We start from the raw sequence: 22,530 nt of genomic DNA, 5'->3' as shown, positions 1-22,530 counted from the left end.
ATACTCACAAGCAATATCGGTAGGTTTGTGACAAAGAGAACTGATAGCAGTTCGGACATACCAGAGTCAACAACCAGACAAATTAATTGTCCTTTTAATTTCATTTGAAACAAGTCGAAAATCTACAGCAATTGCATTCTGCAACCGAAGCTGGTACGTAAGGTACGAATGATCCAGGTTACACACCATTTTAACCTTTAAAGTTTATAGACTAAAAACAGATATATTATTATCCCCCACACAGATTCAACGATGTCCTACCCCAATTCTATCCCGCCCTGATGAAGCCCTTTGTATAAAGTGATGGTCCCACATCTATAAGGTCGAAACGCATTGGCATCATTTAGCGGTCCAGAGCTAAAGAAGACACCAAGGGACGCTGTTTGATTTAGCTAGTAGAGCCGGGATGTTCGGACTCACACTGACAAGTTGCATAATAGTCTCTGACCCCTATCAGGACCTTAAATATAGAGAGTGCCTAGAACAAAGTGGGATTCAGTTCTGGCATGAAAAAAGTAGGACACCAAATGATTTGGGGAAAACATATAGACATAGGCGATTCCCCAGACACAAGTGTAGTAACTCACAGCAATGTTTGAAGTGAATCAAAATACATTCGATGTATGGGAAAATCAAACCTATAATCGTTTTTTTCTGTGTTTTAATGTTTCAATAATGTTTTTTGTTGTCCAGTAAATTCATGAACTGTATATATGTGTTGTGTACAACTGTGATGCTCACTACGAAATATTGATGAGATCTCTGTGTACTTAGTGAAGGGACATTTAAATGTTAAAAGGTTTTTTGATGGAAAAAAGAAGCATTTAGTATGAAACCACAGAGTCAATAAAAGGGACATCTGTGATCGAACATTTAGTGTGATTTATGGTGTCAGAGGAAACACTGCTGTTGAAATATTTGATCTTAGATTCTGGCCTCTGTCTACCTTAACTGAATCATTCCCCTTAGCTTGATATCCAGCATTAAGGTTCAAGGCACTCGTATTTGAGAATTTGCAATTATTTGCGATTTCCCAAATTGTGATTGCATTTAAGGAATTGCAATTTGCGATTCCTTAAATGCAATGCAAGAACCACTTTAGAATAGCGATTTCGCTAATAGGGGGCGCAAATTACGATGAAGTTGAACTTGATGGTAATTTGCAAAATACTTTGAAAAATGCACTTTAGTGCATTTTTCAAAGTTTCATATTACACACACACATGCCCTTGGGGCATGTGTGTGCGCAATTGGGTGTGCATCACTATTTCAGGGGTGCAACAGGGTGTCATGTTGACACCCCTGCACCCGTGAAGTTGCATGCGCAATTTGCGAGTACCTATTGGTTTTTGTAAATTGCGGATGCAATCTCCCATTCATTCCTAAGGGCCTGTAGGCCCATAGGAATGAATAGGGAGCCATTCCTTAATTGCGAGTTGCAATTTGCGAGTCGCAATTAGGGAATTTGTAGGAATCGCTATTTTGTCAGCGATTCTTACATGCATAGGCATTTGCGCTTCCTTATTAGCGAATCCTTATTTTTCGATAATAAGGAATCGCAAATGGCATGTTTGATGCATGTGCATGTATGTTTCCCTTATGCAGATTTTGGAGAAGTTGGTATGTAATTTTGATGCTGTGCGCAGAGTAAACACTGCCCTCTCTCAGCACACCCTCGGACTCCTAGGGTCCGGAGCTTCATGTGCGACCATCTCTGCTGCTCATCCCAGCCTGCACCAGGCTGGATCTGGCCGTTTGTCTTCTAGCACCAAATGGGTGACTGCTGACCCACGTGACCCTGAGCTCAGGTAACGTGGGACGCCCTTTGCTGCTTTGTGACTCATCTCCTACTGCTACATGTGTGCATCCTACTGCCCTACCATACCGGCAACACCACACTCAGCTCTGCCACCCACACTGACCACAGCGTGACCCCACAAACTCGAATTGCAGCGTTATCACGTCCTATCAGCCAACGTGCCATCAGTGTACATGTTTGCATTTCTCTGATTGTTTCTACGCAAATGTATGTTTCTCATTCAATTTAACAGAAAGACAGCCACCCATCTATCCGCACACAGCCGAAAACTGACTGACCCGCGCGAACTAGCAAGGACTTAAACTCGCGGGCGCACACAATTACACACAGACAGGGATGCACACGCTTATACGTATACACACACCGATACTCATAGGCACACAGAATTCCTCCCACCCTCCCATACACAAATACTTGGGTTTTGGGGTGCCAGGGGGTAATTTTAGGGTGTGGGGTGGGTATGGGTCTTGGGGTGCCGGGTGGATAATTTTAGGGATCGGTATGGGTTTTGGGGTGCCAGGGGTAATTTAAGGGTTCAGGGCGGGTATGGGTTTTAGGGTGTGAGGGGGTTAATGTTAGGGTTCAGCGTGGGTATGTGTTTTGGTGTGTCAGGGGTAATTTTAAGATTCAGGGTGAGTATGGGTTTTGGGGGGCAAGGGTGTAATTTTAGGGATCACTGCGGGTATGGGTTTTGGGGTGCCAGGGGTCATTTTAGGGTTCAGGGTGGGTATGGGTTTTGGGGTGCCAGGGGTAATTTAAGGGTTCAGGGCGGGTATGGGCTTTGGGGCTCCAGGGGGGTGATTTTAGGGTTCAGGGTGGTAATGGGTTTTGGGGTGCCAGGGGGTAATTTTAGGGTGTGGGGTGAGTATGGGTTTTGGGGTGCCAGGGGGGGATAATTTTAGGGATCAGGATGGGTATGGGTTTTGGGGTGCCGGGGGTAATTTTAGAGTTCAGGGCGGGTATGGGTTTTAAGGTGTGAGGGGGCATTAACCGATCCTGATTATCTGCCATTTTAGCTCCGCCCCATTGATTAACATTAGCCAGGCCCCTTCTTTTGCCATGTTAGCCCCCCCCCGAAATGAAGACCTAGTTGCGCCCCTGATGCATACATACATACACACAGACACAGACGTGCACACTTTAACATATACACACGCTCACACTCACAGGCACACAGAATTTCTCCCACCCTCACATACACTTGCATACATACATACATACTTGCATTCACTATGTACCTAGCATGCCACAAGGATAAAGAGTTTAATTGATGATGTCAAGTAGTCTCGGTGTAGATAATAAAAGAGATTCCAAAGAGCAGCAGAGGGAAGACATTGGCATGTCTTCAGATTATTCAATATAAATTAAATACTGTTTTGTGCCTGTGGATTGTGCACTATTGTACAGGATGTGCAGTTGTCTATAGAGACCAGGCTTGGCTATTTATTCTTTGATCTACATTTGTCGTAATACAAGTGGGCGAGTGGCGCCTATAATCTGGGTTCTCCCAGTCTGTTGACTCCCAATTCTGAAATAAATGCAGTGCTTAATTTGCTGCCTCTTTTTAGAGCAACGTGTGTAACCTTGGGCATGGTGTAATTAGTGCAGCAAGTGGTGTGTACCTGCTCCACAATTAAGACTGTCTTACTTACCTGCGGACCAGGAGACATTTGGCATACTTGCATTAGGGCACACTACCCTGTTGCAACGCCACTCGGACTTAACATAATTCGTCACTTTAGTTGTGATTATAATTGAGTCAAAATATTGTGCGCCATTTTAAACACTGCATTAATTAAGCATGATTTAAGTATTCAGAGACTGCACTACACACTTACACTTAGTTTAAAGCAATTGACCAGCGTCGGATTGGTATTGAGGGCACTTGGGCAGTGCCCGAGGTGCAGGTGTCCGAGTTGCAGTGTGGGCTGCTTTTTTTTTTGCAGCCTAGGGACCGATTTGGTCAGTTTCTGCGTTTTTCCATGCTGCCAGCGGCCCAAGGGGTGCCTGAGTGGCCTTTCTGGAGGTAGATGGGCGTCAATTACCTCCCTTTTAGCAGCAGGCATAGCTGTCACTCCCTTTCTCTCGCTGTGCTGGTGCATTGAGGTATGCATATTGAATGGGGGCAGGGGCCTGAGCATAATTGGCCTCACTTATTTTCAGGTGTGTTTCACCAGTGTAAACTAATCCGTGCATTTTTTTAAACGGTAACCCCCCCCCCCCCCCTTAAAAAAACCGCATAAGCAGTGTTTTGCCGAAAGGCAATATGCACATTTGGGCCACTTTTTTTTATGCCAATCCAACCCTGCAATCGATGATGTGTAATGATCTGCACACATGTGTTGTCAGTCTACCAGCGCTAAGGTCCAGAGTTACCAGCGAGGCGCGTGCCATAGAAGCTCCTGTGGGATTCTGTGTGAATGTAGCTTCAACGGAGAATCCCTTTACCTTTAAATTGCTTTTATTTACACCACCCCGTTTATTTCCTACCGGCCTCGGGAACACTAAAGTAAAACCCCAGCAGCGCACAACGGACCCTCCCTCAACGAATGCGCCGATGTTTCCTGCAGAAACCCCAATTTCTCTGGAACGGCCCGTTATTCTGGTTGTAACAAGAGAGAGAGCTGCAAAAATGCACGCACCAATGCTGGCAGCAGGGCTCTTGCGATTCACGCTCCTCCTATAAGAAGTAGAGTGCTATTTCCGTTTGGTGTTACATGAAAGTCCAGAAGAGAAGGTGTGTAATATGTGAGTGTGAGGCTGTGTGTGGCACCGGACAATAGCTGAAAGTCTCGTAAATGCGAGACCGATTGCATTGCAAATGCTTGTTTGTCGTTGACCTTGCCTTTTGAAGGAATCTGTTAGTCTGGCGTGGGATCAGCGGTAAACACATCTGTAATGTGCTACGGACCACGTAACTTCCTATTGATAGCCCTGAATTTCTGGAATGCGTTTTGAAAACCAACGCATTCAGGTTAAACTAGATTATTGAAGGCCCCAACTGTCACGTCATCCCCCCTAGCCCCCACGCAGTTCAGCTCAATAGTTCACAACAGCTCTTTCAATTATTACTGTTATATTTGCTGTTCACTATCCAAGTGTCGAAATATTGAAAGCTAAAAGGATTTTAACGTATGCGTGTTTGAGTCTTGTTTTTTTTCTAGTATTTTATTTTACTCGATTGTACATTAGGTAAAGCGATTTGTAGCTTCATGGCCGCACACTTTAGATTTTATATATTTAGGTCATGCAAGTAATTATTTTAAAAAAAAATACTTGGGAGAGCTGTTAATTATTTGGTATTGAACCACATTAGCTGTATTTGCTATAATGATTAAGGACTGTAATAATCAAATAAAGGTATTTTTTAGAATTTCTATATTATTTTTTTGTTTGTTTTATTGATTTCAGTATTCAAGGCTCATGCTGAAAACAATAAATATATATGATTGATATTATTGCTAGCAGCACTTCATGTTCACTTTTGGGACATTTGTGCCTGGATTTATATGGGAAAAACAGAACTACAAATGTCAGATTGTAAATGGCTACAGTAGAAGAAGCCAAATGAGGCTGAATGTGTCACAACTCACAAGCCACACTATTGCACTTCACAGGGCCCCAGGGGTGTAACTTCAGGTAAATTGTATCTCAGTCAATAGTATTTCTTTCTAAGCCACAAATGCAAGAGTTAGACCAAGGCAATGTCTCACACCAGGTATGATGCAAGTTACTAGGGCCTATCTGCAAAGACGTTTCGGAGTACATAAAGAAGTACACACCTTTAGTACTATACATAATGCCTTTGTGAACTGCCCATGAATAATCTAATATGGGAATAACGTGTAATATTTAGAGAATAATAATATAAATTAGTGCAAAAAGAAACATCTGTGCCCTCTTTCACTTTTACTAACAGGGAGTTGTACTTTTCAGGGGCATCTTTCAAATACTTGTAAGAGGGAATAAACTATTACTCCTGTAGTACTACTGTCTCTACTTATAACTGTTTTTGTGACCTAGCGCCAACAGCCCTGGCTATAATCCTTCAGCTGAAATAAATGTGGCAGAATAAAGGATGTTGTTAATAAATAGGCACACTGATAGATTTACCCATTTATTATTACAATGTGAAGTTCAGCTTATATGCTATCACCACTGGCTGACTGAAACAGTGATTAATGTCTCTCAGATTCTATTCTAAAATGAATTCATAGAAGAAACAAATTGAGCCCCTACTGGAGACGTAGTTAATATAAGTATTTGTTGCTGCACAGATGTAAAGCCATTTGTGCAATTGTTATGGTTAAATCAAATTATTTAAAACTACTGCACAAAAAAACCAACTTGGCATTAGCCACACATGCAGATATGCTGAATGTAATTACTGTGGTGCCATTTGACAAATATTCATCAAACGTGTAAAAAATGTCACGCCCCTCTACCCTGCACAGTCCTCCTACATAGCTGGACTTTTCATTGCACACGTGGCCCTATTTTGACCTGTCCCGCCCTTCTTGGACCCCGTGGTGCTCCCAGCTTCTAAGATCCCATTCTGGGTTTTCACTGGCTTCCTAACCCACATACAACACTATAGTGCCAATCATATGGCTTTTTACATAATGAAATATAGTCAGCTTGCTGCTCTAACAAGCAAGGCAGGTACTGAATGGGCAGCAGCAGATGTACTACATGTGTGAAATCAAATTCAATTGATGCTCTTTCTGTTAAGCCTCTTCTTAATATTCCTCAAGCTTGAAGACAGTCTTTCAATATACCAAAGCCAGATTGAACGGCAGTGGTGAAGCTTGTTTTAGCCTTTACTTTCTGTTACTTGTTGCTTGCCTTTTTAATTACAGGAATAGTAATAAAAAAACAAAAGGCTAATGAAAATCCGACAAGGATGAGGTATTCTGGCCTGGTATGATCCAAATGGAGATCTCTGCAATCTGCAAAAGTTTTTATTAGTTGGAAAAAATCTCTAATCCTATAACGAGCAGAAAAAGAAGTTTCAGAGGACAATTATTCATAAAAACATTCTTAATCAATAAAAACATCTGTACAGTACAAAATTGACTCAAAACCTGCCAGCCCCTCCCACGAACATTGTGCCCTACTGAAGCCCATCCTTGAAACTTTGTTTGACAGTATGTATAAAGCGTGCTATTTCTACTGCCACATCAAGGTAGCCCATTTGAGACAACAACTCTATCGCCTTCAACATTTGTGGTACTCTGTTTTTTAAAAACAAGGGTCTTAAAAACTTAATATGGTTAGAAATGTAAAATTCCCAGGCTATAAGTAAATCTGACAAAGAGCATTTTACATTCAATGGGCATGTGCAGAGCCATTACCATCACCGATCATATTACACCGGTTGTGAGATGAATAGACTGGGTTACATCTCACTCTCAATCTTAAGATTTTGTTCTGCAATCTGGGATCAGGTATCTGACCCAGGTAAGGGAAAACCGTGTCAAGGCCAAGTGTGTTTAGTGAGAAGCTGATAGATGGCTTCTTTCTCATATAAGCCAAGCCAAGAGACCCAGCAACATTTCCCACAGATTCTTTCAATGCTTGTTTACTAGGGAAAGTGGACCAAGCCCACTCTGAATGCTTCTTTTTGAGATCCAATAACCTTTTACTTGCGACCCTTGTCCACCTTCCTACACTGCCTTGGATCTCTACCAACACAGTTTGGACACCTTTGAGGCTTCACTCTTCACCAAAAGAATATTGAAAAATCGTAAGATGCCTGACAGGTTCCAGAAAATCAGAATAAATTCCATCATCTTACCCAGGGCCATGGTACCTAGTGGCAGCAGCCTTTTAAGAACTGCCCCTCCAACCAATCCCAAACAAGAAGGGTCGATGGCAAGTCCCTTAGCTCCATACAGCCCCAAGGGGCTAATTTCCCTTTGTAGTCCTTCAGTAAGGGAGTAAGGGCCAAACTTCCATATTTCCAATTGAATCTGATCAGGCAACTAGGTTGCAATATGGACCTCTGCTTGATACAACCCATGAGCATGTCTGGTTTTAAATTCCTGTTGAACGACAGGCCTAGGAATTTATAGGAATTCACTATTTCCATCTCTCGAGCATACAGGTACCGTTTAAGGCTTTTTACCGTTTTTTCTAAAGACCAACAACTTGGCCTTCTCCAGATTAATTTTCAACAAGTTCTTTTTCCAGTATGCTTAATGGGACTCTAGTTTTCTCTGCAGACCAACTGGAAAGTAATTCAGAGGAACCAGATCATCTGCAAATAGCAGTCATGAGATATGCTGATTACCAACTTTAGAAGAAATTCCTTCACTTAAATAATAGATGTTGGAAGGTTTGCTAGAAATAAACTAAAAGCAAGGGGGCTAATACACACACCTATTGAAGGTCATTGATGGACATTTTTTGAGATAGCCTACCTGAAAGTGTGTAATTCTCTAAAGAGGTCTGTTGTGATCTTCCAGGCGACAAGTTTTCTCCATAGGAGTTCCCTATTCACTGATTCAAAGGCTTTGCCAAAGTCAATGAAACAACAAAATTACCTTTGGTTCACTTCCAGGGCCTTCCGAATAATGGCCAAGAGAGCAAAGCAATGTCTGGGGTTGAGTGTCTTTCCCTAACTCCTCCTTGCTCAATCAATATTATTTTATGTTCAGAGGCCCAATCCCCAAGCCATGACAAAATAACTTTTGAGAAAACCTTAACCGAGATGTCCAAGAGGCTACTCAGTCTGTAATGTGAGGAATCCCAACCATTCCACCTTTTTGGGTTTCGCCTGCCGAAGGCTGCGCTCTGCGCAGCTTTTCGGCGCAGGCGAAATCCTTAGCTTTCAATAAGTAACTCGGGAACGTCCCCCCTCTCCCATTGGCTAGCTCCATAAATGGAGGCTAGCCATTGGGAGAGGGCTCTGTCTGTCAATCTCGGACCAGATTCGGGGGCGTTCCCGTGATTTTTTCCCTCTCCACCCCTCTGTGCTCGTCATCTTGGCGGAGGGCGTGTGTTATTTTTTTTTGTGGAGTCCGCCTGTTTTCTTCTTTAGGTAAGTTTTTTTTTGGGAGTTGGCTGCAAGAATCGAGTTCCAATCAGGTAAGGAGCTTTTCGTTAATAAATGTGTATTTTTTTTTAACGTTTACCTATGTTGCCGTTTTAGCTCCTAATGTATATTTTCTGTTTCCTTTCTAGGTTCGGCAGTGTCGTGTGAGCTGTTATGTGCTTGGCTCGTGAGTTCCGTTAGCAATCAGGTAAGGAGTATTTTGTTGACAAATGTGCTTTAACTTTCTAAGTTTAATTGTCGGCTGTACTGTTATGTTTTTTTTTGTGAGGGGGTGACATTTCTTTGGATCGGTAACTTAAATAGCTTTTTTGACGAAAGTGCTTTTCATTGTAGGTTCTGGGTGGCGCAGCTTTTCCGGTAAGCTATTCCACGACGCAATCAGGTAAAGAGCTTTTCGTTAATAAATGTGTATTTTCTTTGAACGTTTACCTATGTTGCCGTTTTAGCTCCTAATGTATATTTTTTGTTTCCTTTCTAGGTTCGGCAGTGTCGTGTGAGCTGTTATGTGCTTGGCTCGTGAGTTCCGTTAGCAATCAGGTAAGGAGGATTTTGTTGACAAATGTGCTTTAACTTTCTAAGTTTAATTGTCGGCTGTACTGTTATGTTTTTTTTTGTGGGGGGGTGACATTTCTTTGGATCGGTAACTTAAATTGCTTTTTTGACGAAAGTGCTTATCATGGTACGTTCTGGGTGGCACAGCTTTTCCGGTAAGTTTAAATTGCTTTTTTGACGAAAAATGTACTTTAACTTTTTTAAGTTTAATTGTCGGCTGTACTGTTATGTTATTTTTGTGGGGGGGTGACATTTCTTTGGATCGGTAACTTAAATTGCTTTTTTGACGAAAGTGCTTTTCATTGTAGGTTCTGGGTGGCGCAGCTTTTCCGGTAAGCTATTCCACGACGCAATCAGGTAAGGAGCTTTTCGTTAATAAATGTGTATTTTCTTTGAACGTTTACCTATGTTGCCGTTTTAGCTCCTAATGTATATTTTCTGTTTCCTTTTAGGTTCGGCAGTGTCGTGTGAGCTGTTATGTGTATTTCCTTTGAACGTTTACCTATGTTGCCGTTTTAACTCCTAATGTATATTTTCTGTTTCCTTTCTAGGTTCGGCAGTGTCGTGTGAGCTGTTATGTGCTTGGCTCGTGAGTTCCGTTAGCAATCAGGTAAGGAGGATTTTGTTGACAAATGTGCTTTAACTTTCTAAGTTTACTTGTCGGATGTACTGTTATGTTATTTTTGTGGGGGGGGTGACTTTTCTTTGGATCTGTAACTTAAATTGCTTTTTTGACGAAAGTGCTTTTCATTGTACGTTCTGGGTGGCGCAGCTTTTCCGGTAAGCTATTCCACGACGCAATCAGGTAAAGAGCTTTTCGTTAATAAATGTGTATTTCCTTTGAACGTTTACCTATGTTGCCGTTTTAGCTCCTAATGTATATTTTCTGTTTCCTTTTAGGTTCGGCAGTGTCGTGTGAGCTGTTATGTGTATTTTCTTTTAACGTTTACCTATGTTGCCGTTTTAGCTCCTAATGTATATTTTCTGTTTCTTTCTAGGTTCGGCAGTGTCGTGTGAGCTGTTATGTGCTTGGCTCGTGAGTTCCGTTAGCAATCAGGTAAGGAGCATTTTGTTGACAAATGTGCTTTAACTTTCTAAGTTTACTTGTCGGATGTACTGTTATGTTATTTTTGTGGGGGGGTGACATTTCTTTGGATCTGTAACTTAAATTGCTTTTTTGACGAAAGTGCTTTTCATTGTACGTTCTGGGTGGCGCAGCTTTTCCGGTAAGCTATTCCACGACGCAATCAGGTAAGGAGCTTTTCGTTCATAAATGTGTATTTCCTTTGAACGTTTACTTATGTTGCCCAAATGTGCTTTCACCTTTAATTGTCGGCTGTGCTGTTATGTTACTTTTTGTGGGGAGGGGTGACATTTCTTTGGATCGGTAACTTAAATTGCTTTTTTGACGAAAGTGCTTCTCATGGTACGTTCTGGGTGGGGCGCGCTTCTCTGGTAAGTTTAAATTGCTTTTTTGACGAAAAATGTACTTTAACTTTTTTAAGTTTCATTGTCGGCTGTACTGTTATGTTATTTTTGTGGGGGGGGGGTGACATTTCTTTGGATCGGTAATTTAAATTGCATTTTTGACGAAAGTGCTTTTGATGGAACGTTCTGGGTGGGGCAGCTTTTCCGGTAAGCTATTCCACGACGCAATCAGGTAAAGAGCTTTTCGTTATTAAATGTGTATTTTCTTTGAACGTTTACCTATGTTGCCGTTTTAGCTCCTAATGTATATTTTCTGTTTCCTTTTAGGTTCGGCAGTGTCGTGTGAGCTGTTATGTGTATTTTCTTTTAACGTTTACCTATGTTGCCGTTTTAGCTCCTAATGTATATTTTCTGTTTCTTTTTAGGTTCGGCAGTGTCGTGTGAGCTGTTATGTGCTTGCCTCGTGAGTTCCGTTAGCAATCAGGTAAGGAGGATTTTGTTGACAAATGTGCTTTAACTTTCTAAGTTTAATTGTCGGATGTACTGTTATGTTATTTTTGTGGGGGGGGTGACTTTTCTTTGGATCTGTAACTTAAATTGCTTTTTTGACGAAAGTGCTTTTCATTGTACGTTCTGGGTGGGGCAGCTTTTCGTGTAAGCTATTCCACGACGCAATCAGGTAAGGAGCTTTTCGTAAATAAATGTGTATTTCCTTTGAACGTTTACTTATGTTGCCCAAATGTGCTTTCACCTTTAATTGTCGGCTGTGCTGTTATGTTACTTTTTGTGGGGAGGGGTGACATTTCTTTGGATCGGTAACTTAAATTGCTTTTTTGACGAAAGTGCTTTTGATGGTACGTTCTGGGTGGGGCAGCTTTTCCTGTAAGTTTAAATTGCTTTTGTGCCGAAAAATGTACTTTAACTTTTTTAAGTTTAATTGTTGGCTGTACTGTTATGTTATTTTTGTGGGGGGGGGGGGGTGACATTTCTTTGGATCGGTAATTTAAATTGCATTTTTGACGAAAGTGCTTTTGATGGAACGTTCTGGGTGGGGCAGCTTTTCCGGTAAGCTATTCCACGACGCAATCAGGTAAAGAGCTTTTCTTTAATAAATGTGTATTTCCTTTGAACGTTTACCTATGTTGCCGTTTTAGCTCCTAATGTATATTTTCTGTTTCCTTTTATGTTCGGCAGTGTCGTGTGAGCTGTTATGTGTATTTTCTTTGAACGTTTACCTATATTGCCGTTTTAGCTCCTAATGTATATTTTCTGTTTCCTTTTAGGTTCGGCAGTGTCGTGTGAGCTGTTATGTGTATTTTCTTTTAACGTTTACCTATGTTGCCGTTTTAGCTCCTAATGTATATTTTCTGTTTCTTTTTAGGTTCGGCAGTGTCGTGTGAGCTGTTATGTGCTTGGCTCGTGAGTTCCGTTAGCAATCAGGTAAGGAGGATTTTGTTGACAAATGTGCTTTAACTTTCTAAGTTTAATTGTCGGATGTACTGTTATGTTATTTTTGTGGGGGGGGTGACTTTTCTTTGGATCTGTAACTTAAATTGCTTTTTTGACGAAAGTGCTTTTCATTGTACGTTCTGGGTGGGGCAGCTTTTCGTGTAAGCTATTCCACGACGCAATCAGGTAAAGAGCTTTTAGTTAATAAATGTGTATTTCCTTTGAACGTTTACTTATGTTGCCCAAATGTGCTTTCACCTTTAATTGTCGGCTGTGCTGTTATGTTACTTTTTGTGGGGAGGGGTGACGTTTCTTATGATCGGTAACTTAAATTGCTTTTTTGACGAAAGTGCTTCTCATGGTACGTTCTGGGTTGGGCGCGCTTCTCTGGTAAGTTTAAATTGCTTTTTTGACGAAAAATGTACTTTAACTTTTTTAAGTTTCATTGTCGGCTGTACTGTTATATTATTTTTGTGGGGGGGGTGACATTTCTTTGGATCGGTAATTTAAATTGCATTTTTGACGAAAGTGCTTTTGATGGAACGTTCTGGGTGGGGCAGCTTTTCCGGTAAGCTATTCCACGACGCAATCAGGTAAAGAGCTTTTCGTTAATAAATGTGTATTTTCTTTGAACGTTTACCTATGTTGCCGTTTTAGCTCCTAATGTATATTTTCTGTTTCATTTTAGGTTCGGCAGTGTCGTGTGAGCTGTTATGTGTATTTTCTTTGAACGTTTACCTATGGCGGTTTTAGCTTCTAATGTATATTTTCTGTTTCCTTTCTAGGTTCGGCAGTGTCGTGTGAGTTGTTATGTGCTTGGCTCGTGAGTTCCGTTAGCAATCAGGTAAGGAGCATTTTGTTGACAAATGTGCTTTAACTTTCTAAGTTTAATTGTCGGATGTACTGTTATGTTATTTTTGTGGGGGGGTGACATTTCTTTGGATCGGTAACTTAAATTGCTCTTTTGACGAAAGTGGTTTTCATGGTACGTTCTGGGTGGGGCAGCTTTTCGTGTAAGCTATTCCACGACGCAATCAGGTAAGGAGCTTTTCGTTTATAAATGTGTATTTCTTTTGAAATTTTACCTATGTTGCCGTTTTAGCTCCTAATGTATTTTTTCGTTTTCCTTTGTAGGTTTCTTCTTTTTCGCTTGTAATCTTTTGTCTGTTTCATTTGTATGTTTGCCCGTGTTAGGCGCTTTGGCAGAGGTGCAAGGCCCGGCGCAGGTAAGCCATTTTGTTTTTGGGTTGGACGCTTTAGCCGTGGTGCCAGTAATTGCATTTGTATGTTTATCTATTTCTAGGTTTGCCCGTTTCATGTGAGCTACTGTTTTCAGGATCGTGTCTAATGGTAACTATGGATGCTGTGTAATGTCGGGTAAACCATTTTGGTAGATTTCATACTTTAGTGTACTTTTATGTTTACTTTATACAGATTGCGCATGTTGTGTACTTTCTGTGTTTCAAAAATGTTACATTCTGTAAACTCGTGTTTCTGTTGTAAATTTCTACAATTCCACTCAGCAGCACGTTCTTTTTTTCCCTTTTTTTGCAGACCATAAGTGACATGGCTCCAACTTGTCGGACACCATGCTTTGTTATTCAAGATAGGCTGATGTCGCACATCGCTGCAAACGATTCTAACAAGCCACAACATCCACAGTCCTTTCATTATTACAGGCAGTCTCCTATCTGCAATTTACATACGGCGAGACAGCAACATCCTCAGCAACATCACACCTACACGCTGTTCTTTAGTACAAAGAGTTGACCGCTTTTGTTATTTAATTAAGTAACTGTTAGTTTTTCTTTTTACAGTATTTAAAGGAGTAAGGCAACCGTCGGAATCATTTCTTGGAGCGAGCCCAGCAGGTATACTTCGAGCCAGCGGACTAAAGCTTTTCGGGGAAAACAGTAAGTAATTTAGTCTACCTTTAAAAAAAAACGCCTCTTGCAATAGCGTGTTTGGATTATTTTCGGCTTTTGTTTTATCCTTCTCTTTGAATATGTTTAATTTCAATATTACAGAGTGCATACAGAATGCAGAGTGCATAGAGAGTGCAAAGTGACTGCAAAAAAAAAATGGCAATGTAAATAACAATGCCATTTACTTATCTGTTTTCAAAACAGAAATACAAATTTTTGCCATATACAATGCCAATAACTCAAAGTTGTCCAAAGGCGAAACCATTGCATTGTAAATGCTTGTTAATATGGGTTTTACTATTGACCCCTTCCATGACGGTTATAGTGTCCTATTGAAGCTATCAAGCTGAACAGGAGAGAGTAATTCCTTGCCCACTAGTCCATATTACATTTCATTATCACTGCCGGGATATTGACTGGACCTGCGGCTTTTGAAAGCAGAATACGATCAATTACTGCTCTAACCTCTTTTACTGAGAACCAGGTAGGTGGGAGTTTCTTAACAGCATTAAATTTAGGCCTGACTGAAATGGTAAGACTACCATACAGATCAGCCAAATACGCTGCCCATGTATCCTCAGGAATCATACATATTAGAGTGCCACCATTAGGGACGCTAAATTCATTTACTTTTGTCCAGAACACTTGTTAATTCCTCGATTGAACAATCATCTGCTACGACAGAAGGGGATTTTTTTTTTATCCATGACTGAAAGAGACTATTTGAACTTTCATCAGTTCTCTGTATTGACACTAAGCCTGGCCCACTCCTGGTTTAAACCAACTGCTGGGCGGAGCCTGGCTTGTTTGGTTGTCCATCTCACTAATCATTTCATTTGCTTACAGGCTGGATCAAAGCAACTCTTCCCTTTAACATAACAAATTGCCTGCACCCACCACTTCTGATGTTTACAGATATGCAGTCTAATAAATTGATCAAGATCTCAATAAACCACAAAATTCTGTTCTCATGACTCACGGAGAAAACCTCTGTGTTTTCTATTAATTGGTATGCTGCTAAAAGCTGAAGGTGGGAGGCCGAGACGAGTTGTGAACCTCCGTAGGTAAGATACTTCCTGAGCCTCTATGGGTAAGATAATCCTATAATGATTACTTACATTGGTGATAGAAAAGAAAGTTATGTACTGATTGGAAAGTTAATATAATTTGCACTGAACCAATCACTAAATCACTTTCACAGTTTTTAATAAACAATACTTAGAATTTTTAAAAACATTTCAAGATGCTTATTTGAAATAATGTATGCAGAAAGGAGCAATAATATCTAACTTGTTTTGCAGATAGAGGAAATATTGGAAGGAACCATAGCTCAGATTAAAACAATTAAAGCTTAGTTGTTTTAAAAGCTTGCTTTTCGTTGATCAGTCTTTATTAAAGACTGGACTGATGCAACATTGTTATTATGCTAGCAAAATCTCGAGGATTGAACATGTATTTATTGCGTCATTTTATTTAGTATTTCACACAGTTCATCAAAGTGGATGATTCTTCTATCAGCCAATTAAAACACCGAAGCCATAATGTTGAATCCCAAAGATTTTGTTTAATGCTCCAAACATCAAAATCAAGCCTGGCCAGCGTCTTTCGTCCATAAGAGGACTTCATCAGGGATATGTATTTTCTTCAACCTATCTCATTCTCCGTCCTACATAGTGCATGTTGACCAGCAGAGCTGAGGACCACATGGCTGGTATTTCCCAAGTGGGCCCTAAGAAATTGTATTAAAAAATACAATGCGTAATCATCACAAAACCTCCTGGTGCGGGAGATTTTGTGGCAATTACGAGGCATGATTTCTTACACGATTTGTTGGGATTCAACATTATGGCTCCAGTGTTTAAATGGACTGAAAGAAGAATCATCCACTCTGATGAACTGTGTGAAATACTAGATACAATGACGCATTAATTACTTGTGTGACACGCTAGAGGCTCTCTATGGTGGTTTGGATTGTGTTTCAATTGTTCAGGGTTCATTAGCAGTAGAACTCTAGGAGGTGAAGCACTACCCCCTTTTTTTCTTTGATTGTGTGACTATTATCACTTGTACGGTCCTTAAGGGCCAATAATGCTCTACTTGGAGGTTTTTATAGCCCTGCTGATATTTATCTGCATTGTATACCTCAGTTTCCATGGAAACAATTAATATAGGAAGTGTTTACTTCACCCGTTAAATAACCCCACCCTAATGTAGTTGTATTTACTGGGTGTGCTAACTGCCACTCCTATTCTTAATCATTCAGAATTGGCCCATAAGTGTTGCTTTTCATTTGAAAATAGAATCCAGCTTTTCACATTGCAAGGAAACAACAGCAATTTGTCAAAGCCCACAAGGATTCACACAGATTTTGCCAGATGCTGGAAGCCACAGGCATGTTATCTCTCACATATAAGACACAGTACAAACTAAGTAATTGGAAACAAGAAATGAAGGCAAGTGTCCAAATGATTTTATATACTTTGCTTGTAGCTAAGTACCAGAGACACCAGGAAGTGTTTGAAGGGTCACTGCAAGGAACCCAGGCATTCCCCTAACTGTACTTCATTGATGCATAACGCTGTGTTCTTTAAAGTTCGGTGTCCAAGTAACAGGTGAAGGCCTTACCATCTATTACCACTTACTGCATGTCCCCTTTTTAAATTTGCACAGGTGAGCTTTCTCAAAGAAGACTTCAATTAAACTTGGATGTCTGTCTTACAACACAATATCTATTGAGGGATTAGTCCAGAATATCGCAGTGTTCAACTAAGAGAACAGCAAGTGAAAGAGAGGTGGTAGGGTTAGGCTACAGATTGCTTTAAAAACCAAGGTGAGTAGCTTGAATTGGTTATGATGCTGACTGATATCTACCCTATCTCTCAATGATAGTGCAAGATGATGTAATTGCGTAGGAGGTAAAAAAATGATACGTGAGGCTACTTTGTTACAGGAGGAGAAAGAGTACCTGGGTGTGCACAAATTGACTGCTAGTTATAGCCATTGTGGAAATGTATCACTCTAGTTACAGCCTCAGGTTGAATAGTCTTCAGTGTTACCTGAAATTGTGATCTTCAGGGACATAGGTATAGGGTTTGAAAAAGCGGTTTAGTGGACAATCTCACAGTTGAAGTATAAGAGATCTTAGATCTATACAGTGGTGTATGGCTTTCAGACTTTTCTTGATTTATATTTGGAGTTGGGGGTGATAAGATACTCTTATCTTATCACCCCCAACTCTACATCTGAAACTAATAGGGGAGATGGTTGTCTCTAGGAAGGTCATGCACGATGAAAAAAGCAGAGAAACCAGGATGGAACTTTTAGAGACTATCCAAACATATAGGTCAGCACAGAGAATTCCAAGTACCCCAAAAAATGAAGGAAGTATAAGAAGGAATTGCCATGTGGTGTGAGGAGGTTAACCAAGTTCATGAGATTAACTGCAGCAAAATCAGTGGACAGGTCAAGGAGAATGAGGATAGATGAAAGGCTATTTTTATGAGCAGTGCCCATGAAATTAGAGGCATGAGAGAGGACAATCTTTGTGGAGTGTAGGTTATGAAAGCCGAATTGTAGAAGGTCATGTAAGTTGTATATCTACTGAACTTGTTTAATAACTTTAATGTCCAACCTTTCAAAGGGGTTAGTAACAATTGGCACTTGTTGTACTGTGCAATCACTGGATGGATAGAGGTTTACTGGGGGCCTTTTACACAATGTAACATCACAGCAGACTTTAAAACACTGTGGGTAGCACTCAGTGATAAGGAATCGACTATCATTTGGAGAAACAGGTTAGGATACTAGGGGAAGTAAACAGCAGTTTAATACCTTTGACAAATAAAGGGCCAGAGGGAATACTAGAGGCTTGGTAGTTATGATGGAAATATTTTGCTGGTGGTGTGATAAACAAGGGTAACATTGACCATGTTTGCTGATGGTTCTGGAGGAGAAATTGGGGAGAATAACAGGAGAGTGGTGGTGGAAGCATTAATGTTGTTGTTTTTAAATTGGTGAAATGTGAAAAAGACATGAACTAGAAGACTAGATTGACAAAAGTGTTTCAAGAATGGAAGAGAAGTGGCATGAATGTGCACACAAAACAATTTAGAGAACTGAGGTGACCTGGGTATATTTTGGAAGCACTAGGCTTCAATCCTCAAAGATTTGTAAGGAGAGTGTTTAGCATCAGTCAACAATCCTCAAGATATTCAGTGATGATACTTTTTCATTTGTGCAATGTTGAGTGTAATTTGGCCTTGAGGGAGTGGATAGTGAGATATATCCAGAACAGGGTATGTTTAGAAGCTGAGATGAAGTTCCAGATGCTGTCGTATGACTCAGACCATTAACATAGAAACATCGAGTAGTTTTGGAGAATTAAAAAAATTGGAAATTGTCTGAACCCTAAGGTCATTATGGATGTGCAGCATCTATGGCAGTGTTAGAGTGGATTGTATGCTTACAGATGGAGATCCAGTAGAGAGAAGTGATGATAGAGGAGGTACATCAATGAGAACATGTTTGAGGGCATAGTCCAAGTGTACATAATGAAAGAACAGTTTGAAATAGCTAGTGTGGTTTCAGATTACACTGAGATCAAAAAGATTTCACATGAATGGGCAGAAGATGTATGGTAGATTCTAAAATTGTGTCTGGATTCCCTATTTGTAGGTCCAGTCCTCCACACTATCTCTCTTCAAATCAACGGTAGAGGACTCTTGAGTAACAAAAACAAGTAATACTAGTAATTTGACACTTCAATGCCAGGCAGGGTATAAAATAGTCTCCGACTGCTGAGTAGAACCTGAATTCATCTATATAAGGGTTAGCATGAAATTAATCAGTTTGAAGACTCATTCATCAAATTTCACCACTAATCTAGAGAAGGTTATTATTTCTTCAAATTTACCAGTGCTGCTCCAATAGTTGGAGGCAGTATTTTATCCTCAAGGTTGTGTGGATCCCAGTGATTTTCTTTTCATTTTTTGACCATACTGAACATCCATTGTTTTCCAAACATCATTCTCTCTGCATAGTTTATACAATTCTAGCTATAGAGGGACAAAATAATCTGACTGACTATCAACCTGCATCAAATCAAATCTATAATGAGTATGTAAAAAATTGAACCCCCATGCAGTCATATCTCCGGAGTGCAGGATAAGTCAGTCCAACATAGAGTGCTAACTAACTCTGGACAATTCATGAAAAATTATACCATGATCATTTAGGGAAAGTTTTGAAGTGATCTGATTCCACTCTTCCTTTGATTCTTCCAGATCCAGCTTTTGACCTGCTGAATGGCACACAAACCAGTATTGGCTGCTTAGTCGTGTGATCGTACTATGACATCTGTGTTTAAATCTTTGGCTGGCCCTTTCAAGGCCAGCACCAAACCTGAGCAAGGAGATGTTCTTATGCTAATTGTGTTTACTCTTTGTAGTGTAAATCTACTGAAAGCACGGATAACAAGAAAGTCTTCATCAATCAAGTAGATAACATGTTGACTTTAGGTGTCATGTGAGCATTTGATACAGACCTTCAGAGGCAGTTATGACACCAACATGATCAATAGTAGATGCAGGAAAAAATTACCTACCTTTGAAAAACAGAATATAATAAATGATACTTGCCGCATACAGACTGTAAGCAGAGAACTGCAAACAAATAGATCTCTGCACAAAATGAATGCATTTGGAGATGTAAAACAATATGGGGAATTCTGGGGCAAACTTTTACAATTTCAAGAGAATATGTCTAAATTAAGACTAACAGAAATGGTCTGATCAAACAGTCACATACAAGAGCATTCATAAAGGATACATTTTTTTAAATGCAGCCCCTTGTCATTAAAGGAAAATGGGATGCATTTAAGAAAAATAATGAAAAGTTTATTTTTTATTTTTTAGGAGTATGAAGTGATCTATTGGATCACTGCCAGCTCTTAAAAATATTTGTTTCCCACTCTCAAAGAGGAAGGGGTCCCTTGGGGACCCCTTTACATTTGCGAATAGGTTACCGCCAACTTTGAGTTGGTGGTAAAGTGCAAGTGTTTTGCAATCTTAATTTGGCCGCATAACAGCAGTGGTGGCTCCTCCCCTAAGGCAGAGGAGCGTCGTCCCACTGCTTTTAGCAGTGCAAAGCAGGACAAATAAAATGAAAATAGCTTGACGTTATTATAATTTTTCTATTTGTTCCTACTGCTTGGCAGCTTTGCGGAGGGGGCGGGGCTGTTCTGGTGACGGAGGAGCAGGGGAGGAGTGGTGGGTACTCTGTAAGCTGCGCAATGACTCACGGCCAGCCAAACAGTCATGCACATTTTGCATGTTCTCCACCCAGGCCCTCATTCCCTGTCTGGGCGCCGAACCATGGCTCACAGGCTAATCACCTAATGCATTGCAGCGTTGTGATTGCCTGTTGGGAGCTTGGGAACCCTGGTGCTTCCTGTTTGCACAGAAGCCAGTAAGAAGACGCGGCAGCGACTGGCCAGCCGGCTGGCAGGTAAGTTAATGTCTTTTTTTGGTAAATCCCCACTCCCGCTCTTCCCCCTCTCTCCGCCCCTCTGCTGCTTCCTGGGAGCATACATCCCATTCAGTTTTAGTATTTGAAAGGGATGCTCTAAACACGCCCCTTCCAAATACCGAATCGCAAACACAAATTGGATTTCTGTAAAGCGTTACTGAATTTCAATTTGTGCTTTGTACATATTTAAAAGCATGTTTGCAGTCGGAAGCAGCCCAATCGGCTGTTTAGGACCTAAAAACTGCTTACATGTGGCCATAGATACCTTTTTGGAAAGAGAAGCCTGTATCAATACAGAATGCAAGAATTCATAGCAGGTCCTATGCATTGAAAATACAGTGATGGCACTCACATTACAAGTGGTTATTCTGCATATCAGGGGCGGTACTTTAAAAATCCTAGAAATTTGTTAAAATATTCACTAAAAACAGATAGTACGGGTATTTGACTACACTCAATTTCCCTTCACTAAAATACTGCAGCATAAAACCACAAAGGATGAAACATTGAAATTGGTTTCCTCTGTGGCAACCAGATGCTGACATATGGCACCAAAATCAAAAGAGTGGGAAGAATTATTGTGGAACACAAAAAAAAGTACATGTAATAAAACTAGTCTAGAAGCCATTAGGCAAAATCATCAATCAATTCCAACTATTATATGAACATGGCTAAAGGGATACTCGTATAAATCTGACCGACAGTGACCACAAATGCACCGCATCAAATCAGTCAAATTTTAGAAGCTCTCCTAGAAGCGGAAGCAACTAAATGGTGAAAGATTTAACAGCCATCTTACCCAAAGCACACTTTTTCATATAATTAAATGATAAAAGTGCTAAGCAAATTAAGACCCAGCCAGCTGACTGTGGGAAGATGTTAGCTAAAGACCGGACTGATTGAAATATGTAATGATGGAAATGGAAAATAATTCTCCAGGACAGTGGAGTTGTGAAACCCCCCTGCCCCGCTTTTGCAGCTGTAGCGGGGGTGGTAAGCACAGAAATCTCTCAACGAGTGCAGGCTTTCTCTCACTCACCGAATTGGCACAAACGGTATCATGCACACCACCCCAAGCATTGAAATGGAATCCAGGCCTGATTTAGGGTGGGCATTAGAGAGCACATGAATTGGGCATTTAAAGACTCATGCGATCCATACTTCTCCCAATGAAAACACTATGGCTGAGGCGGCCAGTGGTCCATTCCTAACACCCGAACCACTAGTAAAGAAGAAAAGAATACCCCACAGGACATGCTCAAAAGCAAATCCGATTGACAGCACACATGGAAGGGGGGTGAACCTATTAACAATAGACTTAATGCTGCGCTTCTTTATCGAATCCTTGGAAAAGCACTTAAACCCTATAAAAAAGCGCGTATCTACAATCGAAAAAAGCTTGGCAATGATAATACAGCATTTAGCAACACTACGCCCATCAGGACGCTCAGGCTGGCTAGCATCAAACCGTTTGTCCATGACTATCTCGAGTAGTATGCTGATCGGAGATAAGGTGACCGATGAACCCAAAGACCCTAGTGACGTAGCAAAGATTCCACAGCAGGACTCATTCCGAAAAACACAAAATACACAGCAGAAACATGACGATGTAAGGGAAACTAATGTTGCTATAGTTGTCACAGCTAAGGAGAGGGTTGATCATACAGGGAATAGGAGTATGACAGGAATTCTCCAGTGTCCCAGTGCATCCGCCAAATAATCCAAAAGCGCAGGAAGGAAATTCCTCTACTATTACTTTGCACCTTCCCCCAGAG

At 40.7% G+C, this 22,530-nt stretch overlaps 1 protein-coding gene and 1 long non-coding RNA gene across 2 annotated transcripts in view; one reads left to right on the top strand and one right to left on the bottom strand.

Annotated features, from left to right (window-relative positions):
* Window positions 1-22,530, bottom strand: part of MYO16 (myosin XVI) — a 2,830,569-nt gene that overhangs the window by 2,667,411 nt on the left and 140,628 nt on the right. The gene's annotated exons all lie outside the window — the stretch shown is intronic.
* The window catches only part of LOC144771952 (uncharacterized), a 54,546-nt gene that overhangs the window by 609 nt on the left and 31,407 nt on the right, over window positions 1-22,530 (top strand). The window lies entirely within an intron of this gene.

The sequence above is a fragment of the Lissotriton helveticus genome, chromosome 8 (assembly GCF_964261635.1).
Source record: "Lissotriton helveticus chromosome 8, aLisHel1.1, whole genome shotgun sequence".
Classification (NCBI taxonomy): Eukaryota; Metazoa; Chordata; class Amphibia; order Caudata; family Salamandridae; genus Lissotriton; species Lissotriton helveticus.
This window is presented reverse-complemented; position numbering and strand designations above follow the sequence as displayed.